Genomic DNA, 21,404 nt, shown 5'->3' on the forward strand with positions numbered 1-21,404 from the left:
TGTCTACAAATAAGGGAGACCAAAAAACCCGGAAAAAATCATGAGCAAAACGTATGGATAGGAAATTCTCAGCTGGAAACGGAATGCCAGGAAATATAAAAAAGTGAGTATTTTACTAGTGAACAAGAACAAGATACGAAAGATGAGATAAAGCAACAATTTCAAATGAAAAAGAAGTTGGCATATGAAATCATGTCTTAAAGCATTAGGCAGATTAAAAAGAGAAATTACATTATAGAAAATTAAGAGTCTGTGAAGTAAAAGACAAGCATGAGAATTAGGAACGAAAAGTAAAATGCAGGAATTATAACAGAAGATGATAGGCAAGGAAAATAGACAAGGAGATCCCATATGGATAATTCATGTTCTCAAAGGAGAGAACAGAAAAACTGGAAAAGAAAAAGAAATGTAAAGATATATTGAAAGAAAACTCCCCAGTCCAAAGAAATAGCTAAACTGTGTAGATCAAAATCAGAACCTAGTCATATCCTAGTGAAAATACTGAATTCCTCAAAGACTTAAAAAATGCTGGATTATAAACAAAATGATATAGACTCATGTGTCCCTACTCCCCCTGCTAACTATAATGAAACACCCTGGACATAACACAGCAAACAATCATAATAAGACTCGGAACGGAAGAAAGAAGAGGGCTGACAGGCTAGGGACCTCAGGGCTTGAGGAACAAGATAGTAGTGGGTTCCCTGGGTTTTTCTTTTACATTCCCTATATTCTGGATGGAGAGCAGACAACTGCAACACAGAAAACCAGTAAGCAAAGACACCCACCTCATAAAAGCCCCAACAGCAGTTTATTCTCTCTAGTCAAAGGACCAGGAGACAGCCCAGCAGGACAGAAATCCTTTAGACAATAACCACCTTGCCCTAGCCAAAGAGCATGGATGCCCCCCACCATCACCAGCAGTGCCAGAAAAGAATGCGTAGAATGAGTGGAGAATCTGGACTTTCACTTCTGAACTATCTCATTGGGCAGTCTGGACATGTTACCTTCCCCTAGCTGATGGCATGGTACTACCAAAGACCAGGTGGGGATCCTGGACTCCCACCTCTACCCTCCAGCAATAGTGGGCAGCCCAAGGTGACACTTCTCCCACTGATGCCCAACATCAGCTGGGACCAAGTGGGGAGCTGGACTCCGACCCCTGCCTAGCAGTGGTAGGAGGCACTCTTCCCCCACCCAAGTAGAATGAGGGGGGTGGGGCAGAGCTTAGATGAGGGTAGCTAGAGAAAGGGAATTTTTAAACTTGCATATAAAGTTTTAAGCAAACCCTTAACCTACCCACAAATGACACAGACCAGTATTAACAGTATAAAAGGTTTGGGAACTGAACTAGAGTGTGGAATATCATTGCACATAAATGAGGCAAACCAGAATACCACTGCAAGGTTTCTAAAAATTGAATTGCTATTATAATGGCCCACAAGAGCAGACAAAGACCTGCATGCTAATCTAAACAGGGTGACCATATGCTATAATAGAATATAGATTTAAGTAGATTCCAGAGTCTCATAACATAATACCAAAAGTATTTAGAATACAATAAATATTCTTGTTATACCAAGAACCAGGAAAATCACAACTTAAATGAGAAAAGACAACCAACAGGTGCCAACACTGAGATGACTCAGATGTCTGAATTATCTGACAAGGATATTAAAGCAGCCATCATAAAAATTCGTCAGTAACCAATTATGAATCCTCTTGAAACAAAAAGATAGACAATCACAGAAAAGAAATACAAGACATGACAAAGAAAGAAACAAACAGAAATTGCAGAACTGAAAACACAACAACTTACATTGTTAAAAAACTCACGTGGATGCAGTTTTTCAGCATATTGCGATGACAGAGCTTGAAGGAGAAGAGAAATAGCGTGGGGCTGAAAAAGTACATTTGAAGAAATAATGGCCAAAATTTTCCCAACTTGGGAAAAAGCAAAAAACCAAAGATTCAAGAATCTGTATCCTTAAACAGAACAACCCCAAAGAAATACATAACAGAACACATCATAATCAAACATCAGACATTTAAGGATAAACAAAAATCCAAAAATCAGCTAGAACGAAACAATGCATCACCTATAAGGGGGACAATCTGAACGACAGTGGGTTTCTCATCTGAAACCAAAGCAGTCAGAAGGAAGTTGCACATGTTTCAGTTGCTGAAAGATCAGTTAGACCAGAATTCTATACCCAGCAAAAATGCCCTCCAGGAATAAAACAGAAATGAAAACATTCTCAGGTACAGGAAAATGAAGAATCTGTCACCAGAAGACCTACCCTTAAAGAAAGGGAAAAAGTACTCGAGAAAGATGGAAAATGACAACAGAAGGAGGCTTGGAACTTTAAGTAGGAAAAGAGAACCATATAATGGATAAAAACAGATAATGGAATACACTTCTCTTAATGAGTGGGGTTTTTTTTAACGATTGACAGTTAAAACAAAAATCGTATCATCTGATATGGCACTCAATGTACAAAAAAGAATATATTTAAGACAGTTACCATATTAAATGGGGGGTTAAAAAAACCTACATGGAGGTAAGGTTTCTACACATCATTTGAGGTAACTGTGAGAAGACAGAGCAATCACGATGTGAGGGGCAGGGGGAATCAAGAGACATTAAAAATCTCTATAAATAAATCAACATGGAGTTCTAGAAAATGTTCAAGTGGCCCACAGGAAGGGAAGAAAAGGGAAACAGAGGAAACAAAAAGAAAAAAATAGGCTAAAGTCCTAACATATAATGGTAACATATCAATAATTACATTAAATGTAAATGATCAAAATACACCAGTATACCAGAGAAAGACTGGCAGAATGGATCAGACATACATACAGCTCAGCTATATGCTCTCTATAAGAAACTCACTTCAGATATAATGGTAAAGGTAGGTTGAAAGTAAAAGAATATTAAAGTAAAATGAAAATTAATATTATATGAATATTATATTTAATAGCAATTTTTAAAAAGGAGTGGCTACATTAGTATCAGATAAACTCCAGAGCAAAGAAAATTTCCAGGGACATAAAGGAACATTCCACTAAGCAAACACAGGAATTTTAAACGAGCATGCACCAAACAACAGAGCTTCAAAATATGTGAAGTAAGAATGGATAAAATTGAAAGGAAAAACAGACAAATCCACAATTACAGCTGGGGATTTCAACACCCCTCTCTCAGCAACTGACTGAATAACTAGAGAGAAAATCAGCAAGGATAGAGAAGAAATAAACAATATCGTCAACCAACCAAACCTAATTGATATTTAAAGAACACTCCACCCAACAAGAGCAGAATATACACTCTTTTCACATGCCAATGGAACATTCACCAAGAGAGACCACATTCCGGGACATAAAACAAACCTCAATAAAGCATACAGATTGAAAAGGAAGAAGTAAAACTGTCCGTATTTGTAGATGACATGACTATCTGTTTAATCACCTCCCACACCCACCTGACAAGGAAGGGATTCTCCTGCAGGGTTATGGGAATGGCCAGATACCCGACACCTGACACTGAATTGATGAGACAGACAGCAGTTTATTAGTTACATACTCACAGCCTGGGGGGAAGAGGGCACTGCAAGCCATGCAGGGCCACGTGGGGGTTTCACTTGGGAACAGAATAAACAAGCAAGGACCAAGGCAGGCAGGTAGTATCAAGATGTGACCTCTGGTTCCTTAGGGAGGATGTGATTGACTTGTTTGAATTTTGCAGTTTGGCAAGGAAATGAAACCCACTTTCAGGTATAAGCAGGAACCTTGCCTGGCCCCCCAGATAAGGAAGGTTGTTTGGCTAGGGGACCATATCCATGGGAGCAGAGTGGGGAAGGGAACCTGCAGTGAGGCCATTCTAGACCCTCCTGGTTTCACCAGATGTCAAGGCAGCACACAATACTGGGCCTTAATGCTAGGCTTACTCCACATTGTCTATAAACAGAATCTTAAGGAATACGCACACACACACACACACACACACACACACACACCCTCTCCTAGAAATAATATATGAGTTTAGGAAAGTTGTAGGGTACAAGAGCAATCCACAAAAATCCATTGTCTTCCTATGTATTCGCAACTAACACGTGGATAATGAAATGAAAACCCCAACACCATTTACAACCATTCCAAAAAATATGAACTATTTAGGTACAAATCTAAAAGACATGTTCAAAATTTTACAAAACACTTATAAAGAAGTCAAAATCTATGTAAATAATAAAAAGTCAGACCATGTTCATGGATTGGAAGACTCAACATAGTTAGGATGTTAATCCTTCCTCAAACTGATCAATAGGTTTAACACAATTCTTATCAAAATTCCAGCAAGATTTTTTTGTATACATAGACAAGCTTATTCAAAATTTATATGGAAATGCAAAGGAACTAGAACAGCTTAAATAATCTTGATAAAGAAAAATAAAGTAGGAAGGAGCACTATACTCAATTTCAATACTTATAGCTACAGTAACACAGATAGTGTCTTATTGGAGGAGGGATAGACATACAGCTAAATGGAACAAAATACAGAGTCTGGAAGTAAACCCACACAGATATTCCCAATTGATTTCTAACAAAGGAGCAAAAGTAATTTAATGGAAGAAGGAGAGTTTTTCCAACAAATGATGCTGGAACATTTGGATATCCACAGGCAAAAGTAAGTCTTAGCCTTAACCTCATTCCTTATACAAAAATTAATTCAAAATGAATCATGAATTTAAACTTCTAGAAGAAAGCATGGGAGAAAATCTTCAAGACCTAGAGCTGTGCAGAGTTCTTAGCCACAACACCAAACACCATGATCCACAAATGAAAAAAAAGTGATAAACTCAACTTCATCAAAATTAAAAACTTTTGGTCTTCAAAAGACTGTAATTAAGAGGATTTTAAAAAATCAAGCGACCAGCCAGGAGAAAATACTTGCAAACAACATACCCCACAGAAGGAATTCTAGCATACCACAGAAGCTACAATTCCTTTGTATACACTCAATTTATACTAAAGAGAAAGCAGAGAAGAATCTCTGGATTCTAAACGCTGAACGCGGATTAGGACTACACACACACGTCTACTGCCAGCTCTAGTCTCGTATTAATTTCCAGGAAGACCTTTCTTGATCTCATCAGGGACTGTCAGTCAGTGGATTTGTTAATTGATTCGCAGAATGATGTGCTAATCCCACAGTCTTACGTTGCAGAACAGAGCTCTGAGCTCAGTGAGTACTTCCACATGAGTTACAGAAAGATGCCCGTGTCCTGGGTGCCATGTGTCTTTTAAAGGACAAGCTTCCCTTAGTTATTCCTAGAATGGAAAAAATCTGTTAACTCTCTCCAGGAAACCACTCAAGGGCTAGCCAAGGGAAAACGCTGGGAGCCAAGGCTGGCTCGAAACACCTGTGTCCTGGGGTGGGCACCAAAGTGGATCAGCAGACAGCGTAGAAAAAAAAAAAATCAGAATGAGGCCAACAAGGACAGAGGCTCTGGCCTGTTGCTTTGCAGGGATTCACCAACACCCGACTGAGGAAGGACGGAGGGCTGCATCAGCATGCCACCTGTGTTGCTCTGTGCACGTGTACGTGCGTGAGCCTGTTCATTAGTTTTATCAATTAGCTACATAATAAACCGTAGCTAGCTCATTCCACAGCATGGGTTGGGCTCCTCCCTGCCCCCCACCCCAAATCTTTCCATTGTCTATTAAAGTGTCAGGCTGCTAAGTTCGTTGCTAAGGATCTACCAAGCACAGCAGTCAGCAGCCAGGTACACAGTGGGCACCAGCCAGGTAAGCAGCCTCCTCACATCAGGGCCTCAACAGAACCCGCCAGAGCATGGCCTCCTGCCACTCCACGCGTTCCTTCCCTACTCCGTGCACCAAATGCTTTCCTGGCTCTCACAATGGAAGCTGCTAATGCATCCCAGAAAGTGTTTACAGAGTGTGCAGCACAAGTGCTCCACCCCCAAAGCCGTGAACAATGATGCCTGCCACATGCTGGACCTCCCAAGGATGGAAAGGAGGGTTTGAAGGTCAGCTCAAAGCCACTGGGCTTCCTCCAAGAGGCAAGGCCACAAAGCCCATCCTGAAGCATGAGGCAAAGCATCAGACCTTGACCAGGTCTGGGAAGGTCTTCTCCCACCAGAGGGCCATGGAGGAGGGAGTATTAGGGAACACGGTTCCTGTGACCACTGCTCCATGGAAAAAAAGCTCTGCGTTCTACACGTAAAGTGTGCATTGAAAGGAAATTTGCTTTAAGTACCCACAGGTCATTGGACCTGCTTCAATCTGCCCTTCCCACATATTTCCCCCTCTCCTCCCTCCCAACCCAAGCTTAGTATGACCACAAGTTATTGTCACCAAATGGGCGACCCTTCCTCCAGAAGGACAGCCGTAGCCCCTCACCTTTGGGTTGGCTTCTTTCCATCAGCTTCTCCAATCCTCAGTTCCAGCAAATGGGCAATCATCCAAGCCAACAAACAGAACCAAACAAGCAGAAGGAAGTCTACACAAGCCCTACCTTCACCCCAGCAGAAAATTCTGACAGGGCTTTCTTCTTTCCAGACTCATCTGGAGTCCTGGAAGCCCAGATCCCACTGAGCAACAGCAAGTTTTGCTGGTAATTTTAGCCACACACACCCCCAATTTACTGGTACCTTACTTTTGAACTTTAACATGGATGGGCCTCTTTTTTTCACAAATTGTAAGCTCACAGTTAATCCATTTTATAACATGTTAAAATGTACCCCTAAATGAGCTACACCAACCCTCAGAATTCCAGGCTCTGGAAACCAAGGTGGTCCCTTACATCTGGATTTAAGGGTGATGAAGTTTAAGATGTCCCAACTGCTATGAAACAGACAACCGTTTCTAGTGATATCAAACACTGGTGAGTGTATGGTGACAAGGGCAATCTCCCAGGGCCCTCGTGGGAGTGTGAACTGGCACAACTTGGTAATTAAAATATTTGTGGACCAAAATGTTGAAGATTTCATTATGGATAATATTGGGGGGGAAAAACCGGGAGGCAAGATTGGCAAATGGGGAAGCAGAATTCAATTTTACTCAACACCTGAACCCATTATTCCTCTCAAGGAGAGAACTGTCTCTGTTTATGAAAACAGCTGGAGAAGCACTTGGGGGGAACGTGGGCTCCTGAGGGTGAAGATCAGCAGGAGACAAGAAGAAAACAGGTAGACTGCTCCCCTCTGGGACTAGTTAGGACTCAGTGTGGGGAGTGAGTTAATAGTAGATGGGAAGGACCAGAAGAAAGGGGAGAACAGAACAGGCATTCCCTAATCCAGGGAATATAATTTATAGTCAACTACCCATGGAAATTTAGAAAAATGTCAAAATGCCAACCATCCTTGTCACATTTGTGAAATTGAGCACTTCCGAATTCAGTATTTCCAAGCTTAAAACTTTAAGACCCTGTTCAGTGAAGAAAAAATAAATCAGAAATTAGAGCAAAACTTTTAAAATTTTGAAAAATTACAAAATACCTCCCTCTGTCCTACAAATTTCTAATTTTTATGAAATGGAAAGTTTCTAGAAAAAGGTACATCACCCAAACTGATTAAAGAAGTAGGAGCAAGCCTGAATAACCCAATGATCATATAGAAAGTAAAAAAAGCTGTCAGAGAAGAGTCTCCCAAAAAATGTTCTGTGCCCCATTTGCTATCAACTTCTTTCAAATCTTCAAGGAACAGGTTATTCCTGTGCTATTTAAACTGATCCAGAAAAGAAAAAAAAATGATGGAAAATGCCCCAACCCGTTTTTGTGAAGTTAACAAAAATCCTGATATAAAAATCCAAAAAATACAGTACTGACATTACTTATGAATATCAATGTAGTACTTTTCAACAAACTATTTGTAAACCAAATCCAGTTGAATATTAAAAAGACAATATATCATGGCCAAGTACAGTTAATGCCAGGAACACAAGGATGATTCAATAACAGGGATCCCATTAATATGATTCATTGGGTTAGTAGGTCAGGGCAGTCAAAGAATATGATCACCTAAATCTCTCTGAAGAGCCCTGATAACCAAGCGTGATGGCAATTATAGCTTTCTATGTACACCACTGGCAACAGTCAGCTCAACAGGGGAACATACCGCCCCCAGGAGACCAGAGCTGCACGAGGCGACAGCCAGCCAGAGTCTGGGAGTTGTGCTGGGAGGCTGTGTCATTTATCAACCCTCTCCCTCCAGCCAAGCATCAGAGAAGAACAATCAATACACACAGAAGTAGACAGAGTATGGGGTCTATCAACCAGGGCAGTGTTTCCTCAAACTGTAAATATAGCCCATTTGTGGGTCATGAAATTAATCTATTAGGTTTTAACCAGCCATTTTTTCATGGGATCAATGGAATGGAATGGGTACAAAAGCAATAATCACAGGGAAGCCTTCATAGAAATGATAAGCATTGTTTCTTGAAAATTTTGTTCCAGGAACATGAATACTTCTTCCTGACTGGCTTTACATCCTTGAAGTGAGACTTTGCTACAATTTCCCAATTCAGTGATATTTGTATATGATGAGGGTGTAAGTGTCGTGATTAAAGTATGCTCTTCACAGCTATAGTGCCTCCACTGAAAAGCTTGACTTTGTGTCCATTGATTGATGAATGGATAAAGAAGTCCCCACACACACACACACACTCTCTCTCTCTCTCTCCTTGGACTATTACTCAGCCATTAAAAAAATGAAATCTCTCCATTTGCAATGACATGGATGGAGCTAGAGAGTATAATGCAAGCAAGTAAGTTACTCAGAGAAAGACAAATACCACACGATTTCATTCATATGTGGAATTTAAGAAACAAAACAAATGAACAAAGGGGAAAAAGAGAGAGACTGGAACCAAGAAACAGACCCTTAAGTATAGAGAACAAATTGCTGGTTACCAGAGGGAGGGGGGAAACAGGGATGGGGATGAAGGAGGGCACTTGCCATGATGAGCACCGGGTGATGGATGGAAGAATCACCATATTGTACACCTGAGACTAACATAACACTGTATGGTAACTAACTGGAGCGAAAATAAAAACTTTTAAAAGGGAAAAAGAAAAGCTTGGGTTTGCCTGATTAAATTAGATTAGATTATTTAAAAATATTCACTCTTACCCCTCACCCTCCCCTCAACACACACACACACTTACACACATAATCTCTATGGGAGGAGCATACTTGTTCACTCCAGTGATTTGGGGCTTGGCCTTACAACTGCCCTGGCTTCACAGTAGGTAAAGGTCCTTCCCTACCCACTGACCATGGCTTCGGCTATGTGAGATGCTTTGGCCAATGGGATGTTAGCAAAAATGACTCAAGTAGAAGGCACAAGAAAAATGCTTGTGCATTTGGACCTATTCTCATGTATGTCTGTTATTATCAAGAGAAGAACATATCCTGGCTTGTCTGCTGGCCTAACCGAGGAGGATGAGAGACATGTGGAGCAGAGCCCGATTACAAAACACAAAACAATACAAAAAAAATTCCCCATCAGAACAGAATCCTCCCAAGATCAATCAATACAATTTTTAAAAATAGAAACATAAGCAAAAAATAAAAATAAAAATAGAAACATAAACAAAATGTAGTCAGCGAACATGTAGATAAATTTTTCAAAACAACAGTTACAGATAAATAATAGACAACCTGATCTCTCCTTCAAAAAGCTCAGGCGGAAATATAAAAGTGTAAAGAAAACACTTAAGACAACAGAAAAAGTGAGCTTAGAAAAAGAATGGCAAAAATTAAAAAATAAAAACATTACAAATTCGAAGACCACACTAAAAAACCTTTCCCCAACACACAACACACACTTATGAAGAGAAAAAAACGATTTACATTAAAGTCATTCACATCACATCCAGATGAGAGTGTAAGACGTCAGAATAAAGAAGAAATTGTGTAGATATCGTGGCAGACAAAGTGAGGCACATACAAGGGGAAAAAATCAGACTGGCCACAGAGTTCTCTTCAGTAATACTCGATCCCAAAAGGTACAGAATCATTATTTACAAAGACCTCAGGAAAAAAAGTGAGAAAAGTTTTCTTTAATTGTATCATTGAATTTTTTGGTTTTTGTTCAAGAGATATTAACTATACATATGTGGGATCCCCTTTTGTCACTTTTCTGTCATCATTTGTTTCTATTTCATCTTGTAGAATGCCCACTCTGTCTGGCACGATCCCAGTTCCTTGGTCCACTGTGTGTCATTCCTTACAGGGTCAGCCAAGGCTGAGGAACGGCAGAAGGACCGGAGGTACGAGACCAGATGAACTAGATCGATCCAGCCCTTCAATTCTGCTTTGGAGTCCGGCTCATCCTCTTACTAACTAAGCTCTTCCCTGTCTCTAGAGCAGCATCTTTCTTTTATAATCAACACTCGAAGTCAATGAGGTCCACAGGAAGCCCCTTAGCCCACAGCTCTTCGTTCTGGGAAGTCCTGCTCCCTCTCCCCACCTTCTCCCCTTCACCTTCAGCAGCCTCTCTCCGTAGGTCACCTTGAGCACCTAGACAAAAAAATTGTCAACAACTTTCCCCTTCAACTCTGGGGTGCTTACCATTTTTGGTGTCAAGTAAGACCTCTTTGGGGGACAATACCTACTTCTTTCGAGTCCCATCAAGGCCCCAAATTTCACTGTTCTTACCAAAAGTTTACTAGACAGGCACAGTTTGTGACAGTCACCCTTAGGGAAATCTCTGTCCTGCTCCCAATCCAAGGAGACACATATCAGCTTTCAGGATCCTCTCTCACATCAAGGTTTGACGGTACTCAAAAAAACCCAACAATAACAACTTCATAGTTTGTGTTGGGGACTAAGTACCATTTCCTTATTTCACCGAAGATAAACTTGTTCTTTTTGTTGTGTGTTTTGTGTAGTTTTGAGGGAAAGAACCCTGGTAACTCCCCCATTATGCCAAATATCTTTCAAAACAACAGGATTTTTGTTCTTGGAACTTGACCAAATCATTTGAAAGACCTTCTGGATTAGTCCAAACTATAATAATGAAGAAAGGTCTTGCCTTAATAGTTACTGAACACACTACAAAGCTACAGTAAAGGAGTTTAAAAATATAGTATTAGCACAGGAAGAGACCAGCAGATGAATTTACTAAATATATTCTAAAATTAAAATGTTAATGCTTTTTTTAAAAAGACTAGAAGAAGACACATATATGCATATATTTTCTCTAGGTATGATGTTATTTCTAAGCATTTTGCAGAGGCAACGAGCTCTTAAATTAAGAAACTCCTAGAGGTCCCCGGGTGGTCCAGTCGGTTAAGTGTCTGCCTTCTGCTCGGGTCGTGATCCCAGAAGGCTGGGATCGAGCCCTACGTCCGGCTTCCTGCTCAGTGGGGAGCCTGATTCTCCCTCTTGCTCTGCCTGCTACTCCCCTTGCTTTGTGCTCTCTCTCTCTCCATCAAATAAATTAATAAAATCTTTAAAAAAAAAAAAACTCCCTAAAGTAGACTGCTTGAAAATTGTAAACATCAGTGTATCCAAAACATAAATAAAAATAAAATATTCACGACAAAATGGGAAAATTATTCGCAACATATAAACGACAAAGGTTAATATTCTTTATACATAAAGAACACTTACAAATGAAAAAAAAATTTTCAATAGAAAAAATTGGCAAAAAAAGGAAGATAAAATCTGTTATACTATTTCTAATGTCCTAAGGAAACCTTACACAAAACCACTAATAGAAATGGCCCAAAAGTATTTCTAAGAATCTCTCAATACTAAGATTTCCTTAAATCTTATATTGCCAACTATTGCAAAGTAAGAGTACATATTGAGAGCAGCTTTCTGAAAGAGAACTTGATATTATAAATTTAAGGTCTTAAAGCTGCACATAGTTTTTGACCCACAAATTATGTCTCAAAAAATACATTTTTCTAAAAATGTATTCAAAGAAAAAAATCACAAATGTGAACAACGATGGATCTGCATGCATTTTTGTAGCAGCATTATTTGTAACAGCAAAAAACTGATCAACCTAAAGGTTCAGGAGTCAAGAATTAATTAATAAAATACAGCACACCCAAACGATGCCGTACTACGAAGACGTTAAATATAATGACAGGAAAAATACTTAAGGACCTATGGAAATATTCCTCACATTGTTAAATCTTTAAAAAATTATAATCAAAATACAGCATAAGGACTTTTAAAAGTTGCATATATGTTAATATTCTAAAAAGAATATTAGGAATACATACATACAACAAAATCGTAACAATTGGTAGAATTACAGATTATTTTTGCATCTTTGTCTTTCCCACCTTTTAACAAATATGTTTTATGTTTTTAAAGCAGGAAAAACACACAATGGAAATTTCAAAAGAGTGAAGAGAATCTGAAGAGTCCTTTCATACTACAAATGAGTTTTTATTACTAAAATAGGTACTCTTCCTTTTTCTAAATTATTTTCAAAATAAAAGGCTACTATATTTATAAATGAAGGCTTGGAGAACAAATGCATTTCTGAGTATTTGACCACAATAATTTATAGCATACATTGGCTGGAGCTATTCAGTGCTGACGAATTCCAGAAACTAATTGCATAAAATACTTGGAGAGGAAATTGCTTTATGCTTCCATGCTATTTATGGAAATTAGCATCTTTGTAAAAATAAACTGTAAGCAATCACAATCATAAACCTTGAAATGTGGTTTCCATAAGATGTTAGCTCTGGTGCTTTAAGATCTATTAGGAAGGCGGTGGGGGAACACTGCCCACTTTTCTGTTACGAAGCAATTACATATAATTGGTTTTTTCCTCTTGTATCTAAAATCCTTTCTTCTAGATGCTTCCCTGTGGAGTATATATATACTGAAATGTTCACTTTGCCCAGAACAACCTTGCTAATGGACCCGTTTCCCTTTCAAAGAGCGTCGCACATTTCCTTTCTCAGTGCCTCACTTTCTGCAACCCACATCTTGCCCTGAAACTACTCCTTCAAACATCACCAACCATTTCACAAGATCAGGGTCTTGGGACCCTGTGACCAACTTTCATGTTCACGCATCCCTAAACCTTGTTCAAAACCTGAGGGAATCCTCGTTTCTTCCCTCTCTCTCTCAATCCCACGGTAATCCCTTGTCAGGATCTGTCTCCTCAGGTTCCGAAATGGTTTTCCCTTGTCACCCTCTTGTCTACGGCTAACTCCCACCCATGCGCTCTTGTGAACGGAGTTGAAGGTCTCATCATTACCAGCCTGGACCAGTGCCAGCTGCCTTCCAAGTATCCTCAGCTCAAGTGCATCACCAGCGGTCCAGGGGAATCTCACTGGTGCCTCCCATCACCTCCTGAACACCCACAGGACTCCATGCACCCCGCTGAATAAAGTCCTCTTTATTACTGACTTACGTCGCATGCTCGTTGAGATCCTGTCCAGTATAACCACAAACTGTCTTTGCTCATCCTGATTTCATATCCTGTGCCGCCACGTACCCTACTCTTCAAACATGGTATCCATGGAAGCAGAGAGGCAGCCACAGATTTAAGAAACAAATGCCGAGATGGAACAAATACAAGTTAGTGACAGAATGGGTACGGGGCAAGGCAACAAAGAAGAATGCATCTAGAGGGAGCCTAGGATTCTGGCTCAAATGACCAGGTGATGGAGAATCTAAGCTTTGAGACAGAGCTGGGGCAGGGGGGATGAGGACTTCCATTTAGAAGTATTGTCTTTAAGCCCCCCCTACCCAATAGCCTAGGGGAGGTGGCTAGCAGCTCATGGGTATGCTAATGTACAGCTCATGGAAGAGGCAAACAGAAGGCTGTCAGAAATACTGGGCCTTTTCCATTTTGGAGAGGCTTTTGAGTTTCAAAAAATAATAACAAGAACGAAAGAACGAAAGAAAGAAAGAAAGAAAGAAAAGAAAGAAAAGAAAGAAAGAAAGAAAGAAAGNTGCTAATGTACAGCTCATGGAAGAGGCAAACAGAAGGCTGTCAGAAATACTGGGCCTTTTCCATTTTGGAGAGGCTTTTGAGTTTCAAAAAATAATAACAAGAACAAGAAAGAAAGAAAGAAAGAAAGAAAGAAAAACCAAAATCGACTTATCAAAGCTCTGTTTTATTTCCAATGTTTACATTTAGAAGTTAAAGTAAAATAGAAGATATCTTTCTATCTTTTCAGTGTATGTAAACCTTCTTGGAAGAGAACCTTTGCAAGCTGGATCCCTAGGGGAGCTGGGTCCCCTAGTGGTAAGTCCCACTCAGGAGCCTCTGGAGAGGAAACCAGAGGCGTGATGGGAGATGCCTGGGGAGAGCAGAGGGAGGGAGAAAGAAGAGGTCAAGTACAGAACTCTGGAACTGAGCAGCTATTTCAAAAAGCCAGAGATGGGAAGGTCAGAGAGGCAGAAAGAGAAAGGAGTCAGGTGTCACCTGCGACAAGCAAGGAAAGGGCTCCCTTCCTTTCCCCCACTGGATTCTCATGGGATTTGCCCAATGACTCCATCCTGCAGTTACAGGCCTCGGGGGGCAACATGGTAATAAGGTGGACCCTGCCTCCCGGACAAGCTGAGGTCTTTCTGCTCAGGCTCCTTCATGAGTGTCCCACATAGCTTGGAATCTGCATCCAAAATCACTGTGCAGGGTGAGGTCACACAGGGAAGCACCTTTATGGCATAAAACCCAGAGTGCCGGAAGAACTCTACCCAGAATAAAACAGGACGAAGAGAAAAAGGGCCACAAGGTTTATCAAGTGTGTAGCAAAGCAGTCAACTAAGGAAAAAATTATTCTAAGGAATATTCAAATAAGTAAGCAAAGACGTGAGCATGAGACGCTCATTACAGGTGAACAAACCATTCTGGAAACAACCCAAATGTCAAACAAAGAAACAATGTGCTTCAACAAATTATGGTATCACAGTGTATCCATAAGTACAGTGAACACAGCCATTACAAATGAAAACACAGTCATATATGTGCTGACATGGAAAGATATTCATGATATAGTGACTGGAAACAATGATGGATAGCCATATCTGTAGCATGACCCCATTTATCAAAACATAACACATGTATTTTTATCATATTTATGCATGGAAAAACTCTGGAAGATTACACATGAAAACACTAATAGTTATTTTCTGGGTGGGAGTAGTAAGGCCAAATTTTTATTTGGATTTTCCTTTCATTTATCCAGATCTTCTATTTTTCTTCAATTTAAGTTTTTATGTGCATAATCTACCCACTAGCAGTCACGGCTGCTGGACAGAGAACGTCAAGCTATGGCAAGGAGGTCAATCAATTCACTGTCGTTCTCTGAAACCTCTTGTCTAGATGGGGACCAGCGGGAACAGCGCCACAGAGCTTGGCTGGGGAGTTCTTAAGATGCGAGTTCATGCACAGGAGAGTAAGAAGAAGAGAAGTGGTCACACCAGGACCTCACTAGTGTCATAGAACTCACTCTGCGAAGAGTGAATACAAGTGTTGATGGCTCTCGAACCACTGCTCATGCACGACCCAATTCAATCAAGAGGACACCAACCCAGGCTGCCCTCTGAGTCCGCCGCCCTCCTTCTCCCACGTCAGGAGTGTGGTTCTGAGGAGGTGGGGGATTTCTGCACCTCCCCACGGCCACCCATGCTCAGATTCTGCCTCCTGATATAAAGGGGATGGGGTAAAAGCTAAAGGTCGGGATTAACGTTTGTGGTGTCAGAAGGGGAGAACCACCGCCGAGGCCAGAGCCAACACCAGGACAAGAACTACGAATACCAAGGCCTCCACCGAGATGACAGCCACCCAGACAAAACTGCCATCGAGACCCGAACCACCCAAATATCCAGAACCAACGAGACCAGAACCCCTCCCGATACCAGAACTGAGGAAACCAGAATGATGGATCAAGACTGGAAATAGCACCACGCCCAAAAACAATGCCAGAGAGAACCGCTGAGACCAGAACCACCAAGAACCACCTCCAACAGCAACCCTGAACACTTCAGAGCAGAACCACTGAAATCCGAATCACTGACACCACAACTACCACCAAGACCAGCCCTGCCCTCGACCTAGAGCTGACATGTCTAATTTTAGTGTCACGACATTCAGCTGGACCTTTGCCAATGCCAAAACATTGGTCTTAGGGGCCAAAGTGGTGACAGACAGGAGCTAAGTGCCTCACATTCTAAAGAGAGTGACCAACATCAGGCAGACACCTGCCTCAGAGCTCGCTAGGGAGGGGCATGGTGAGTCCTACTGTCACCTCCCTCCTCTCTGAGGAGGAAAAAGAACCTGCCCAGAGACCGGCCATCCACCCCCTACCACCACCGACTGGCCTCGGCTCAGACGGTCTGCTGATCTGTCCCCCGGAGCAGGGCGTGGGAACTGAAGGCAGCTGGCAGCCAGAGAGAGGAGGGAGCGTGTTGGATCCCAAGCCTCCGCTGTCTGCACAGCAGGGAAGCGTGCATTTCCTATGGATCGAGTGGACAACACCAAAGGGAGCAGGGGTGTCTTTGTGATTGAAGTGTGGTTGACACATGACGTTACATTCGTTTCAGCCGTACAACGCAGTGATTCGGCAAGTCTCTATGTTATGCTACGGGTCTGGGTTTAAACCACCTTGCTGGTACCCCAGCCCACACAGCTGAGCGCTGGGCAGAAAGAGCCCAGCAGCAATGCCAGGCAGAGCCGGACCTCCTGCTCCAGGAAAGGGAGGGCCTGCAGAGCCGTCTGAAGAAACCGCACTTGCCACCCGCGGGCACGAGAGTCAGCAAGAGCCGGACCTGCAGTGGCAACCGCCAGAGAGAGGCATCCAGTTAAGTAGAAAACTCTTTGCTCTTCTCCCTGCTCCCTTCTGCTATTTCCAATGCCAGGAAAGCTGGACCCAGAATAATTAAAAGGAAGAAGTATCCCAGAGCCAGTCCTCACCACTGGTTGAGGTGGGAAGAGAACAGACCACAGCACAACCGCGTGGCATGTGCCCGGAGCCACGTGTCAACCCTACATGGGACAGAAGGGAGGGGAGATTGAAAGCAAAGTGGGGAATCAAAATTTTAAACCGGACTGGACTTTTTTTTACATGAAAAAATGAAAGTGAATCTGCCCAAGATTTCGCTAAGGAAGGGAGCGGATTTGACGAAGCATGCTTGGAGCCCATGACTGGAGCCATGTTTACACCCACGGAGTGGAGGCTTCCCCATGAAGGAGGCTGCAAAGGGAGAGCTGGAACAGCTCCCCAAGGAGAGGATCTGAAGCCGCAGGAAGCTTCCAGGGCCCATGACACCGGAAGGGGGAGGGAAGCAGCAAGCTTCTCCAGAAATGTTCAAGAACAAGTTAGAAAAACACAAGACTGCTGGCCTCATGCTTTGCTCTGCAGTCCATCACAGTTACTTGTGGTCAGTGACTATAAGAGGTTAAGTCGTCGCTGGTGTATTAAAGGAAATCTCGTTTTTATTAAATGAATTGGCACACCCTTGCTCCCTGTGGCTCAGCCTGTGTCTATAAATTCTCTACCAGCCACCTAGTGGCAGAACGCACAGGCAAGGGGAGATACAGAGGGACATCTCAAGGCCCCCAAACACCAAAGTCCCAAGATACCCCAGAGGGGCAGTTTTGAATCAAACCCAGGCAGACCCTAGGCAGACAACCACGTGTCCAACCCATGAGCAGGGTCTCAGGACTGACCGACACTTCACTAGAACATTCTCCCATGACCCATGCAGAGACTGCCCTGGCCAATCCCACTCACACCTGCAGGAGCTCCCCATGAGAAGATGGGGCCCCACCCCCTCCTAGCCAGTGCAGCACCCTCTCTGTTCACCTGATGCCTCCTGAGTGCCCCCTACAGTACCACAGCAGAAACTACAGGCAGGCTCCAGTTCTAACCCACAATATAGGCAGCAACAGCCGCAGAGAGCTCCATCCATCGCATACTCGTCACATGCCAGACACTGTTTTGTTTTGTCTGTTCCCTTCTTCCACTTGCAGCGGATTAACTTCTCCAAACAATTCTGTGAGGTAGATCCCCTCTGTACAGTGGTCGAAACTGGTGCAGAGAAGTTTTCGTGGCAGGTCAGGACGGAGGGGCGCTGGGACTCGAGCAGTGGGCAGTGTGGGTGACAGTGGAGTCAGAAACCTCCTTTTACGATCTCCTGCACACATTGCCCCAAAGAGGGAAACAACACGGCCAGAGGCACACAGATATGGAAAAATCCAAAAGAGGTCACTGAGTGATTCAAGCTGGGCAAACACTGTCCTTGGCCAAAGGTCAACAGACTGCCTCAAAGCACATTTAAATTTTATAGGGTGCAAGAAGACAAAATGAAACGTGGTGCCTTGAAACCTCAGCCCCAGTTGACCAGGAATAAAGCCTGTTTCAGATCTGCCGAGGGGAAAAAAAAGCAAGTCTCCACCATCTGCCACCACCCTACACCCCACTGACTAGAGAAACCCTAAAACCACCCTGAAAATACTTAACTTCCGTTCTCAAAAAGAGATCTATTAAAATGTACTTATGGTGTAGCATCAGTGAAATGGGATAACGGGGGAGAAACCGTACCTGGACAACCAGTTTTCATGAGCCACTGAAGTCATGGGGCACTGGAGTTGGAAGAGCCTCAGAAGCACTGTGTCCAAGAAAGTGAACTGAGAGGCAGTCTGATGAATCGATCCCACCGTATGTGCCTTTATGCAAGTGTGCATCCTCACTGAACAGACATTAAAGCTAGACCCTGAGGGTACACAGGCCACCCCAGTAAGCCATATGCCCAAGAAGTTATGTCTGAAGAGAGGGGTTGCCTTGTTCTAATTCCCACAGGGGCTGTCCTGGGCTAGCCCAGCCCTGGGGACACAACACTACGACGTGCTCTGCACCTTTAGACCGGAGACTACAGACTGCGTGGCTGAAGCCAGGCTGCAAACACATTTTGTCTGGCTTCCACTGCTTTCAAAACTGGGAGGTTTCATAGGAAACCTGGATGATCCAGCTATCTTGAGAAATTAGAAGCTACGGCAATCCGGGCTTGGGGTGATGGTCAGCTGGAGGCGAGCAGAGGTTTCTCTAACTAGATGGACCACGTGCCATCCACTTTGCTGCTGTCTCCACCACTCCCTATAGTCTCTTGGGCGATACTATCTTCACTCTTTTATTTCAGTCTGCCCTGTTGGCAAATGAGGATGCAAGAGATGAGGTGGGCCTTCCCAGACTAGTGGGAAAGACAGGAATCTAAAAAAAGGACTGCAAAATAGTGTGATATGTGTTGATAGAAGCAAACTCAGAATACTTATTTAGTGGCTGAGCTAAGGCCAGAACGTAGGCTCTGCCCCATTCATTGTGTTCTGGCCTCTAGCAACCTCGCCTCTACTGGGCCCATGCAGACAGTCATTCTAGACTGAAAAAACAGGGTCCACCACAGCCCCAAGTCACTGATGGTACATGGTATCCAAGTGGCACCCAGACCCTACTCAGGACTCAGAGAGGACCCAAGAAATTTGAAACATTCTTACAGCTAAGACAACCAGAAATACCGTTAGCTGGAGGTAAGAGAGAAAATTAGATTCTCTTCGGTATAGGATTAACACAAATCATACCACGTCTTGGTGATCTAGAACAATGCTGGTAAGCAAGCAGAGGGATGCCTGCCATACTTCTTTCCTCCATATTACCTGCAGGAGGGCAGAGGGCATGAAGACTGTCCGTATCAGCAGCCACCAGGAGCTCTGCCAGGAAGCCATGGGGTCCAGTCTCCTGGGGATCTCTCTTGAACCTACAAAAGAGGAAAACATTGGTTTCCAACCAGCTCTGCCCCCAGTGGCAGCACCATGACTTAAGAGACCAACCAGAGGGAGGGATCCTGAGCCTCCCATAATGTCTTGCAAAGGTTTGTGTAGGTCCAAGGTGGAGCTGTACCAAGGGTACAGATGGGCCCACATCAAGGGCAGCAGGGCAGCTGGACCTGACTGCCATGTGCAACCCACACCTCCAGCCCTTCAGAAGCTGAGACATCTCTGCACCAGCCACTTTCCAGCTCATGTGTCAGCAGCAGGGTGTGGCTACTGGCATCTGACTCAGGAAGTCAGCACGGTGCCAAGGCTTAGGGCACCTGCCAGCTTCTTTGACTTCAGGCAAAAATGAATCTAAGACCAACTAAGCCAGTCCAGAGACGGGAAGGGACCTGCCTAAGGTCACAAAGCATGGTGAATGTTGTAGGACTGGAACGCAGGTCTTCTGAAAGTTCAAAGTTTTCCCCAGCAGATGACACCGTGTGCTGTCCGAACCCCAGACCTGCAGCCTGAGAGGTCTGAGAGCTGAGTCCGGGGTGGTTCAGAGGGCACAGCCTCAACGCCCGCCCAACACAACCTCCCAAAAGTAGGCGAGGGTGAACCAGCAGAGGCCCCCTGAGCCTGGGAGGGCCGCGGGGGGTCTCTGCAGCCTTCTCCTGACAATTTACAGGGAAATCAGTATGAGTCGAGACTGGAAAAGCCGAGGTCACACTCGCCTCTCGCTTCGCCTCGCGGGCGCCTTGGCGGAGCCGGTGTCCGGGGGCGGGTCGGTGGCTTCTCTCCATCTGGAGAAAGCATTAAGGGCCTGGCCTAATGCGATCCGCAAATGTGCTGCTGTTTCCGACCTGAGGCGGCGACTCTGGGCCGAAGGGAGGCGTCCGGTGCCGGGCCCCGGGACCGCGCGCTCCCCTCGCCGGCTCGCCCCGGCTGCCCCGCCGCACAACCCCGCGGGCCGCCCGCTGCCCGCCGGCGGCTCCTCCTGCGTCCGCGCGTCCCCGGCACCCTAAGCCCGCTTTTCCCGCGGGCGCGTCGCCTTGGCCCCTGGCGCTCCAGGCGCTCGAGACTCACCGGCCGGGCGGCCGGCCCTTCCGACGCTCACGGCTCCTGGCTGCTGTCAGTCCGTTTTCCGCCTGGGAAGCCCGACCCCGAAAGCCCCCGTTCTCCGGGGTTCCCCCACAAGTAAGAGTGAGCCCCGCCCGCGGAGAGCCCCGCACGTCACTCCCCGAATGCTCCAGGAGCCCACGGAGCGTGCCGACCCGGGGTCTCCGAGCCGCGGCGAGGATAAGCGCCCCGTCCTGGAGACCCCTGGACCCGCGAAGTAACCCCCTCCCGCTCCGCGTCCCCCAACCCTGCTCGGCGGCCACTGCCCCGAGTCTGACTACCCCCGGGGAAAGCCTTCCCTCGACCCCCGCGCGGAGCTCGCGACACCCACCTTGCGCGGTGGACGCTTCTGGAACGTGCAGCCCGGGCGGCGCGGGCCGGGCGCGCGCGGCGGAGAGGCGGGCGGGAGCGGCGCCGTCAACACCTCGTGCGGAATCCGGGACCAGGACGTTCCCCGACGCCGGCCTCCAGCCCGCGGCGCCGCAGTCGCTGCCGCCGCCGAGCAGTTAAATGGGGCTGGGACGGGGGCC

General features: G+C 44.5%; 1 long non-coding RNA gene across 1 annotated transcript in view; it reads right to left on the reverse strand.

Moving 5' to 3' along the window:
* Window positions 1-21,398, reverse strand: part of LOC117803701 — a 40,311-nt gene extending 18,913 nt beyond the window's left edge. Inside the window, exons 1-2 of the long non-coding RNA XR_004627653.1 lie at window positions 21,206-21,398; window positions 19,657-19,757 (exon numbers count right to left, since the gene is read on the reverse strand). This is a non-coding gene — a long non-coding RNA (uncharacterized LOC117803701). The remainder of the gene's footprint in view (window positions 1-19,656; window positions 19,758-21,205) is intronic.
* Between the last annotated feature and the right edge of the window lie 6 nt (window positions 21,399-21,404).

Source organism: Ailuropoda melanoleuca, chromosome 9 (genome assembly GCF_002007445.2).
Source record: "Ailuropoda melanoleuca isolate Jingjing chromosome 9, ASM200744v2, whole genome shotgun sequence".
Classification (NCBI taxonomy): Eukaryota; Metazoa; Chordata; class Mammalia; order Carnivora; family Ursidae; genus Ailuropoda; species Ailuropoda melanoleuca.